This window comes from Neofelis nebulosa, chromosome 9 (assembly GCF_028018385.1).
Source record: "Neofelis nebulosa isolate mNeoNeb1 chromosome 9, mNeoNeb1.pri, whole genome shotgun sequence".
Lineage (NCBI taxonomy): Eukaryota > Metazoa > Chordata > Mammalia > Carnivora > Felidae > Neofelis > Neofelis nebulosa.
In genome coordinates this window covers 111,367,439-111,378,955 of record NC_080790.1, presented here as the reverse complement: position 1 = coordinate 111,378,955, position 11,517 = coordinate 111,367,439, and positions in this window count along the sequence as shown.

Genomic DNA, 11,517 nt, shown 5'->3' with positions numbered 1-11,517 from the left:
TTTAAATAGAAGTGTATGTCCCTCTCCCTCAGGTAAGTGTTGGTGTCCAAGGCTGATGTGGTAGCTGCACAATCATGAAACTAGAACACTTTTAAGTTTTTTGCTTTGCCATCTTCAATGGGCTGCTTCCACGTACGGTCTAAAATGGTTGCTGGGACACCAGCCGTTATATCTGCATTCCAGAAAGCAAGATAGAGGAACGAACAAAACAGGTCATGCCCCCATCTTTTAAGGACAATTCTTTAAATTGCACCCTTCATTTCTGCTTCTATCACGTGAGCCAGAAGTTAGTCACATGACCTCATGTCTTTATTCCAATAGATGATGTGCCCAGGTAAATACTAGAGGTTCATTACTAAGGAGTTGGGGGGTAGAAGGGGGGGTGGGAGATGAAGCCCTGACTTTTCTTGGAGCAACCAGGATCCTCATTGAATCACTCATCCCTTAAGGCACCTGGGTGGCTCAGTCAGTTAAGCACCTGATTCTTGGGTTGAGCTCAGGTCACCATCTCATGGTTCATGTGTTTAAGCCCTGCGTTGGGCTCCCCACTAGTAGTGTGGGGCCTTCTTGGGATTCTCTTTCTCCCTCTCTCTCTGCCTCTCCCCTGATCTCTCTCTCTCTCTCTCAAAATAAATAAATAAACATTTTTTTAAAAATCACCCATTCCTTGGAACTGGTGGGATAACAGCCGCAGGCCAACTGCCCACCTCCTTGACAGCATCTCCGTAGAGCCCCCTATCTCCCCTAGAGGGCGCCAGAGCCCTCTGTTTCCTTGCCTTTGTCCTTTCAGATCCCACTGCAACGTCTGAGGTACGGCCAGCTCAATCCCCACTGGCCCAAAGATCTTCAGGGGACAGGTGGGAGTCGTGTAGCTCAGTGGTTCCGAGGCTGGGCCTTACATAGAGCTGAGCTCAAATCCAGACATATCATTCACAGCTGTGTGATCAGGGGGAAGTCGCTCAACCACTCTGAACCTGAGGCCCTTGGGACAGCCTCTGTGAAGAGCCTACCACCAAGCCTGGAATGTCAGAACAGTTCTGTGAGTGCAGTGACAGTGGCTGAAGGCTGTGCTCCCCCTTCCCCGCCCAAGGTGACCTCCCATAGCTACACTCTGAATTGTCATTCATTCTGTTGCCCCAGAGCCTGTGGTCTGTCCCTCTGGCTCTCCTGTCCTGCTCATGCACCCATTTCTGCTCCCCGAGAGTTTGAAGGCATATGTGCTTCTCCACCCCCAACTGCTAACACTTCAGGGCAGAGAAAATCCCTTCCATCCATGCCAATACCAGTCAGCCCTGCCCTTCCCTCATAAGGTTGAATTGACCACCAGACATTATCAGCCAATTGAGAAAACCCAACCAAAGGAGGATTGAGAAGAGCAAGTCGCTATCGAGTGCTGACCTGGCAGCATCGAGCCAGTTTACACCCGTAAGGACCCTCTGAGCCACGTGCTGTTGTCACCTCCACTTTAAGGAAGCTGAGTCACAGACCGGTAAATTAACTTGGCTGAAGTTTACACAGCTAGTCAGGGGCAGAGAAGTGGACTCTGAACCCAGGTAGCCTGTTTCCTGTATTGCACCCCGAACTACTCAGCTGCGAGTATCCTGCCTCTTTTTTATTTTATTTTTTTTAACGTTTATTTATTTTTGAGACAGAGACAGAGCATGAATGGGGGAGGGGCAGAGAGAGAGGGAGACACAGAATCTGAAACAGGCTCCAGGCTCTGAGCAGTCAGCACAGAGCCCGACACTGGGCTCGAACTCACAGACCGCGAGATCGTGACCTGAGCCGAAGTCAGACGCCCAACCGACTGAGCCACCCAGGCACCCCTTTTTTATTTTAATTCCAGTATCGTTCGCACACAGCGTTACATTAATTTCAGGTGTACAATACAGTATTCCAACAATTCTATACATTACTCAGTGCTCGTCAAGATAAGTGTGCTCGACATCTCCTTCACACGTTACCCACATGCCCCACCCACCTCTCCACTGGTGATCACCGGTTTGTTCTCTATGGTTAAGAGTCCGATTCTTGGTTTGTCTCTTTTTTTCTTTGCTTGTTTGTTTTGTTTCTTCAATTCCACATCTGAGGGAAGTCATATGGTATTTTTATGCATCTTTCTCTGACTGACTCATCTCAGCTTTATACTCTCGAGTTGCATTCATGTTGCTGCAAATGACAAGATTTCATTCTTTTTTTATGGCTGAATAACATTCCATTGTACCTATGTACCACAACTTTATCAATTTGTCTACGATGGACACTTGGGCTGCTTCCTATGCTGCCTCTTCAATAAACTAAACAAAAGGTGAACAAACTGATCCCAGAGGATACATAATTGAAAAAACAGAAGAGGGGGGAGCCTGGGTGGCTCGCTCAGTTAAGTGCTGACAGTTTGGAGCCTGGAGCCTGCTTTGGATTCTGTGTCTCCCCCTCTCTCTCTCTGCTCCACCCCTGCTTGTGTTCTCTCTCTCTCTTTCTCAAAAATAAATAAATAAATAAACATTAAAAAAAAGAACAAAAGAGAACTTATAAAAAGACTCTAATTCCATTATATTCCTTTTTAAATTTTTTAAAATGTTTATTCATTTTTGAGAGACAGAGTGTGAGTGGGGGAGGGGAGAGAGAGGGGGAGACACAGAATCCAAAGCAGGCTCCAGGCTCCAAGCTGTCAGCACAGAGCCTGACGCAGGGCTTGAACCCACGGACAGCTAGATCATGACCTGAGCTGAAGTCAGATGCTTCACCAACTGAGCCACCCAGGAGCCCCATAATTCCATTTTATTCTTAAGACAAAAAGAGGCAGCTGTGAAAAAAAAAAAAAGCATAAAATAATTCTTGGAAATTTAAAATAGAATCATTGAAATAAAAACAAATTCAATAGAAAGGAGTGTGAACATCTGTGGTTTGGGTGTCCAAAACGAATTCACCCTACCTTTGGTTAAAAACAAACAAACAAAAAAATCTTTCATTTTCCTCTTATATTCTAAAGCCTGTGGATTAGGTGGAATTGTCCACCCCCTCCCCATTTTATTTTTTTTTATGTTTATTTTTGAGACAGAGAGAGACAGAGCATGAACGGGGGAGGGTCAGAGAGAGGGAGACACAGAATCTGAAACAGGCTCCAGGCTCTGAGCTGTCAGCACAGAGCCTGACGCGGGGCTCGAACTCACGGACCACGAGATCGTGACCTGAGCCGAAGTCGGCCGCTTAACTGACTGAGCCACCCAGGTGCCCCCCCCTCCCCATTTTATACACAAGAGGAACATGTTGCTGATGACAGTCCACTCTGAGGAGCCAGGGGATGAGGACAACACTGAGGGTAGAGGAAAGATACACAGTGGTAGAGGAAAGATACACAGTGACCCTCCGTCCTTGATGACATCATCGCAGTCTCCGGATCAAACCTTACTTGAAGCTAAAGGAGTGAGTGCTTCCCTTTCCCAATATCCACTTGTCAAATCCTATAGAAAGACTCCAATCACACTTGTCTCAGATGTGTTTCCAGCCCTCAGAAGAGTCACCATCTTGTGATGGTGTACAAGCTCACCCCTAAGGCACAGCAATTGGCGGGGGGGGGGGGGGGGGGGTGGAATCACACTCTGGACTGGAGAAGCAGCAGTTCACCAAAAGAAAGGGGGAGGGGAAAGGAGTGCTGGATAAACACACCAACAGCCACGACATCTGACTACACAGACAAAGGGCCCAGGCATGGGAAAGTGTGTATGATAAATAGACTCTGTGGTAACATAATGGTAAGGACATCTGTTTCTTCTCTCTGGAAGTAAAAAGAAAAGCAATTAGAAAACCAGAAACAACAAAATCTATTCCAGGGACTGAATATGAAGCAAACACATGTGAGGCATAATTTTGAGCAACCAGTGGAGTGTAAAAGAGAACCCGCTTGACCTTGATGTTGGAGACAGCGAGTCTTCAAGCAGGATAGGGTGGAAGGAATGGGATTACATTTCCTGCTCAATGGAGCTATCTCATTATTTGGTTCTGTAGTAAATAATGTTTATACAATCACAAAACTGGCTGATTTTCAGTTTTCAGAATCACCCTGAAGATGAAGAATGGGAGATTTCGCTATAATTACAAAACAGAATGTAAGTGTTATAAACTTTGACCATGGAAATGTGAAGATAAAACCAACAGAAATTAGAAGGAGGTGGGGAAGGAAGGCTAGTTAGCCTTACATAGTGATGGGGCTCAAGAAGTTGTCTGAAGTTGAGTAAAGAGGAACTAAGTTTTGAATATAAATTGTTCAGAACTATAAATAACAGCAACCTGAGACTGTGATCATAGTGTAGCCAACGGAACCAGAACCAAGAAAGTGGGCAAGGGTGGAGATGGGAGATAGTGCGGTTTAAATTCTTGCTTTTTAAAAAAAGTTTATTTATTTATTTATTTATTTATTTATTTATTTATTTTGAGAGAGAGAGAGAATGAGCAGGGGGGGGGGGGCAGAGAGAGAGGGAGACAGAAAATCCCAAGCAGGCTCTGCACCATCAATGCAGAGCCTGATGCAGTGCTCAAACTCACAAACCATGAGATCGTGACATGAGCTGAAACCAAGAGTTGGATGCTTAACCAACTGAGCAAGAACCAAATTCTTGCTTTGGTGATGAGGTATCTAATGATATTCTTGAGTTACTAAATTTAGAACTATAATGGTAAAACTCTGGAGTATCTAAAAATAGGAAAAGTTCTGATGAGTGGAATTGGTGTAGGAAATTTTGTTTCCATTTTGTCCCATCCCTTACCAGTTGAATTTCTTTACCTCCATATACTACACCATATCAGACCCCCTCCCACCCACCTTGCTCTATGTCCTATGTTCCTATGAAGGGTCGGCACTCGGTACCACTCCTACTTCCCTCTGGTTTGTCTACCTTACTACAGAGGCTGAATAACTACATTTGCATTTCCCAGACTCCTTTCCAGCTACCTTAATGCCACCACGCCACCATCCAGCCGTAATTAATTTCTCACGTCACCAGACTGGTCAAATAATAGTGTCTCTCAAAAATCTGGAACCAGGACTAAGTGACACCACTTGGCTTCTGCTTGTAGCTGAAATGGAGGACAGATAAATTCAGGAATGCTCACATGCATGGAGAAGAAAAAATAAATAAAAGGCAATCTGTTAAGGGAATGAAAAGACAAGCCACAGACTAGGAGAAAATATTTGCAAAACACAGATCTGATAAGGGACGTGTATCCAAAATATACAAAGAACTCTTACACCTCAACAATAAGAAGTCAAACATTGAAAAATGCACAACAAGGGGCACCTGGCTGTCTCAGTGGGTGAAACTTGCAACTCTTGATCTCGGGGTCATGAGTCCAAGCCCTACGTTGGATGTAGAGATTACTTAAAATAATTTTAAAAAATCTTTAAAAAATGCACAAAGGATCTGAACAGATATCCACCAAAGATACACAAATGGCAAGTGACCATGTGAAAAGATGCTCAACATCATACGTCATTGGGAAATTGCAAACTAAAATGACAAGGAGATACCACCACATACCTGTCAGAATGGCCAAAATCCAGAACACCAACAACAGCCAAATGCTGACAAGGGTGTAGGAAAACAAGAACTTTAGGGGCGCCTGGGTGGCGCAGTCGGTTAAGCGTCCGACTTCAGCCAGGTCACGATCTCGCGGTCCGTGAGTTCGAGCCCCGCGTCAGGCTCTGGGCTGATGGCTCGGAGCCTGGAGCCTGTTTCCAATTCTGTGTCTCCCTCTCTCTCTGCCGCTCCCCCGTTCATGCTCTGTCTCTCTCAGTCCCAAAAATAAATTAAAAAAAATTTTTTTTTAAAAAAGAAAAACAAGAACTTCCATTCTTTCTGGTAGGAATGCAAAATGGCACAGCTACTTTGGAAGACAGTTCGGCGGTTTCTTACAAAGTTAAACACAGTCTTACCATATGACCCAGCGGTCACACTCCTAGATATTTTACTCAATTGACTTGAAAACATGTCTACACAAGACTCGGTATGCAAATGTTTCTAGCAGCTTTACTTATAATCGCCAAAAACTGGAAGTAACCAAGATGTCCTTCAATGAGCAAATGGGTAAATAAACTGTGTTATGTGCATACAATGGAATATTATTTAGTGACAAAGAGAAATGAGCTACCAAGCCATGAAAAGCCATGGAGGAAACAAATGCTTCTTACCGAGTGAAAGAAGCCAGTCTGAAAAGACTATATTCTGTATGATTCCAACTAGTTGACATTCAAGAAAAGGCAAAAATGTTTTTGCCTGTGGTTGCCAAGTTTTCCACAGATACATAAGTGGAACACAGGGGATTTTTACAGCACTGAAACTATTCTGCATGATACTGTAATGACGAATATATGATATTATGTGTTCTTCAAAACCTATACGTGTAAAACACAAAGGGGGAACCTTAATGTGACCTATGGCCTTTAGTTAATAATGTATCAATGTCGGTTCATGAATTGCAACGAATTCACTACAACTAATCTAAGAGGTTAACGTAGGGGAGACTGTGCCAGGAAAGGCTATATGGGAACTCGGTACTCTCTGCTCAATATTTTTGTAAACTTGAAACTGGTTTTAAAAATAAAATCTATCGGGTGGGGGATGGGCAAGAAGGAGTAAAGGGGAGTGGGAGGTGCAGGCTTCCAGTTACAGAATGAGTGAGTCACGGGGACGAAAGGTACAGCATAGGGAATACAGCCAGTGGTAGGGTAATAGCGTTGCAGGGTGACCCACAGCAGCTACGCTTGCGGTGAGCACAGCATAGCTCTAGACTTGCCAAATCACCGTGTTGTACACCTGAAACTCATGTAACATTGGGTGTCAACCGTACTTCAGTTAAAATGTAGCCCAAATCTACTAATTATTATTTATTTAAAAAAATTTTTTAATGTTTATTTTTGAGAGAAAGAGAGACAAGAGCACAAGTGGGGGAGGGGGAGAGAGAGGGAGGGAGACAGGCTCCAGGCTCTGAGCTGTCAGCACAGACCTCGATGCAGGGCTCAAACCCAAGAACCATGAGATCATGACCTGAGCCCAAGTCGGACGCTTAACCGACTGAGCCACCCAGGCGCCCCTATTAGTTATTTTTAAAAAGGCAATCTACAACAAGAGAAGAATCCAGCAGATATGCAGACAGCAACAGAGAGGACAGTCCTTGTAGCCACAGGGGGAGGAAAGTGGCCAGGTGATGGCTCCCTGGCTACTGGCATATTTCCAGCTCCTGTTCCAGACTCTTGTGAGGCCCAGACACACCCTTTTCTGCCCCTGGGTTCTACAACATACAAACCCTGTGCCCTTGGCATAAGCTTCTTCTTTACCTACACTGCTGTAATTGGTGAGTTTTTGTTTGTTGTTTTTCACAGACAGAGAGCGCAAGCAGGGCAGAGGGGTAGAGGGAGGGAGAGAGAATCTGAAACAGGCTCTTCGCTCAGCATGGAGCCCTACTCAGGTCATGATCCCATGGTTGTGGGAAAATGAGTCAAAATGAAGGGTTGGACGCTCAACTGAGTGAGCCACCCAGGAGCCCCTAATGATACTTGTATAATTCTTCTAAACCCATTATGCGAATGGACCAGTCTCTGGGTGATGTTATGACAGAAGAGATCCAGTCTAGCAACCAAAAAGTAATTTCAACAAACTTCAAGTTCTGCATGTTTTCTTGAATATCATGAAAGGGATACTTAGGTTATAGCAACACATTATGAAACCCCTTTCCTTTCTTCTTCCACCCACTTTGCCACACACCATAGCTGCTCCTACAATTCTCTCTCGAAAATCTCAAAACAATTTCCCCAAGCCCTGTCCATACACCTCTTACCTTTCCCCTAGCCTCCCTCCATCCTGATTCTGCATCATAAAACCCAAAAAGTGTTCTGGGGAGGCAGAACCCTCCTTATACGATGTTGAAACTGAGTGGCAAAGCCAGAATCGTCTTTTGTGGGCAAAAGGGTGGGATGGGCTGCCTCCTAGGAAGCCCTTTCCTTTCTCTTTCACACTGCGCACTCTGCCTGGGTGATCTCATCCACTCTCGTGGCTTCCATTACCATGTCCATGAGGATGACTGCCAAATTTCTACCCGCAACCCCACACTGTGCTCTGAGCTCCAGATCTATATACCAACTGCCTAGTCAACATTTCTCTTTGGGGGCAAATCAGATAGGATTACATTCTGCTATGAGCAACAGAGCCTGAAAACACAGCATCCTAAGCAAGAGTTTCTTTCTTTTGCATTAAAAGTCCAGACGTCCACAGCCTTGGGCTGGCATGGGCATACTGCTCACGTGCCAGTCTCTCTGCAGGTCCCTTTTCTGCTACCACTGGGGTGTGTTCCTCAACTTTATGTCCCAAAAATGGTGGTGAGAGTTCCAGTTATCCCTTCAGTGCTCCAGGAGAGAAAGGCAGAATGAGGAACAAAGAACAACAGGCACCCACCAGTGTTTAAGGGCTGGAAGACACGGCATATCACTTCTGCTTATGTCTTATTAGCCAGAACTTAATCACATGGCCACGCCTAGCAGGAAGGAAGGCTGGGAAATCTCTTTATGCTGGGTGGCCATGTGCATGGCTAAAAAGAGAAGATTCTGTTGTTTGGGGTTTTTTTTAAGTTTATTTATTTTTGAGAGAGAGAGAACGAGCAGGGGAGGGGCAGACAGAGAGAGAGAGAAAGAGAGAGAGAGGGAAGGGTGGGGCAGAGAGAGAGAGAGAGAGAGAGAGAGAGAATCCAAAGCAGGCTCTGCACTGGCAGTGCAGGGCCCAACACGGGGCTTGAACCCATGAACTGGGAGATCATGACCTGAGCAGAAACCAAGAGTAGATGCTCAACCGACTGAGCCACCCAGGCACCCCGAAGATTCTATTGTTAAGAACAAGAGAATAGATATGGGAGGAAAGGACAACTGCACAGTCTCCTCCCGCTTAACATGACTGAAATGGAAGTGTTATCTTTCCCCAACATTTCCTGTTCCCTTAGACTCTCAGCCCTTTTCTGTACGCTCACAGAACACTAGCAAAGGGGCAATTCTGTGGGATAGAAGCTGGCAAGAGGAGGAAGCACTCAAGCTAAGGAAAGGGGTGAGCAGAGAGAATGTACAATGAAGCTTAATTCTCAGTGGTCTGGTAGAAACCAAAGATCCCAGGGGCGCCTGGGTGGCGCAGTCTGTTAAGCGTCCGACTTCAGCCAGGTCACGATCTCGCGGTCCGTGAGTTCGAGCCCCGCATCAGGTTCTGAGCCTGTTTCCGATTCTGTGTCTCCCTCTCTCTCTGCCCCTCCCCCGTTCATGCTCTGTCTCTCTCTGTCCCAAAAATAAATTAAAAACGTTGAAAAAAAAAAAAAAAAAGAAACCAAATATCCCAAACAAGATGCCCAAGTGAAACAAGCTGAGTCTGTCAATTCCATCCTGCCTCCTGCTCTCTCTGCACGCCCCCCGTCCCCCGCCCCACCCCCCCTTGCTTTTATCTGCACTATTTCCTCCTCCTGGAACGTCCTTTCCACTTCTCCACATGGATAACTCTCTCAGTCGTCCTTCAGGGCTCAGGTCAGGGGTCACCTCCTCCAAGAAGTCTTCCCGATGTACTCACTGATACATCACACTGCATATGGGGCGACAAGTGGGACAGTGTTGCTGCAGAGTTCCGGGAATGGGGCCGATTCTGGTCCTTTGGGTGTCATCTGGGGCAGGGTGCTGGAGAAGCTCAGCAGGAAGGTAGGACCCCAGGGCTTTCTTTTTATGGAAAAAGAGGCACCAGCTGCCCCTACAACAGGGGAAGCAGGGCACTTCCAAAGCTGACCATGGCCTGGGCCTCCCACACTCCCATCTCCAATGAGGAAAATGACATGGCTGTGGGTCACAGAGAGGAAGTCCAGCTGGGTGGGGTCAGGCGGAGTAATTCCTGGAAGGAAGCTCTCACCTCAGGAATCTGGTAGAGGAACACTCTAGAGGCTTCTGTCCCAAGAGTCATCCACCTCCTGTCCCTGGGAAGGGGCAGGCAAGGCTGGAAAACCATTGGGGAGCCTCTCTGGCTGCCTAGGTACCATATTCCCTTGCCAGCCTCCTTGCACAGGCAAGGGCACGGGCCCTGAATCCACCACTGGGTCTGAATGGAGCAGTACCCTGTTCTCCCTACACCTCAGCTTTCTCTTCTGTAGAATAAGGATGAAGGACCCTTCCCCGAAAAGGTTTGGTGACAGGGTAAGGTACCAGCCAGGCACCAGCAAACCATGAGGTTCAGTCACCAGGGTCTACTGGTGAATAAAAGCCTCTGCCCACCCTTCCCAAGGCACCTACCCTCCCGCTGGTGTGGTGTGCATGTGTGTGCCCCAAGCTGGGGCACAGCAAGCAGCTGGGCCTGGGCAGGAGGGAGGGGAGACTGAGACCCCCCCAGCCCTAAAAGTGCCTGCTGGTCTGCCATGACAGGTCGGGTGCTGGGCACTGGAAAAGGAGAACCCTGCTTCTGCCTTCTCAACCCACAGTTTTCCTGAGAGCCCCGCCTAGTGATGGCCAGGGCTGGGGGCTCCCCAAACTGACACCGGACCCACAGCAAGGTTCAAGGGGCCAGGTTCTCCCCTCGGGCTCAAGGGAAAGAAGAATGTTGTTGAGCAGGTCAGGGGTGGGGCCTGGCCCAGGTGGACCAAAGGTCTGGAGCTTGTGTTCGAGGGGCAGGAGAAGAGGCTGGAAGTTAGGTCTGGGAAGGGGAGCTTGATAGGTCAACCAAGGGCAGTCCACACCTTGGATCACTTGGTGATGGGGAGCCACAGAGAATATAAACTGGTGAAGCGATGGGGCCAGACTTGCACTTTGGAAAGTCACCTCCAGTTGCACAATAGAGATGTATTGGAGGGAGGGGGCTGGAAGTGGTGGCATCCTCTGGAGAATGGATGAGCCAAGGTCAGAGGGGGAAGGCCTGGTGTGGAGAGAAGCTGCTCCTGCGAGGATACTCTCGGAGGCTGATCCTTCCTCCAGCTGCCCCCCTCCCCAGAGAAGCAGAAAGCCGGTGAGGTCAGTGGGCGGGCCCACGATGGCACTGGGAGGGAGAGGAGGGTGTTGCAAGGGCACAGAAAAGATACTAAATGGAAGGGCTCTGCAGGATCCTTGTGCATGCCCACCTGGGCCCAAAGCTGCTGGCAACTGAATCAAATATTTTCGAATTTGAGGATTCACTGGGCTTCCTTGCTGTCCTTCTCTTTTGTCAGACTGGAAGCTGCCCAAGGGTGGGGCCTGTAACTCCCAAGTCAGACTGAGGGAGCCTGAAATGGGGGGGGGGGGAACAGAAGGAGGAGGCCAAGTACGAGGATGCGAGGGCTGAGGACCCCCTACCATGAGTCTTCACTCCTGCTCAGAGCCTGCTGCTGTGGCCCTCAGAGATGAGCCAACATGTAGAGCTGGGGGTGGGGGATGGAAGAAAACTGCAGTGGAAAAGAAAAAGAAAAACAAGAGACAGGTTGTGCCTGAGGAGCAAGACCCTTTGCCTTCATACACTCACCTGCAGCCCCTTCAACCCCCCC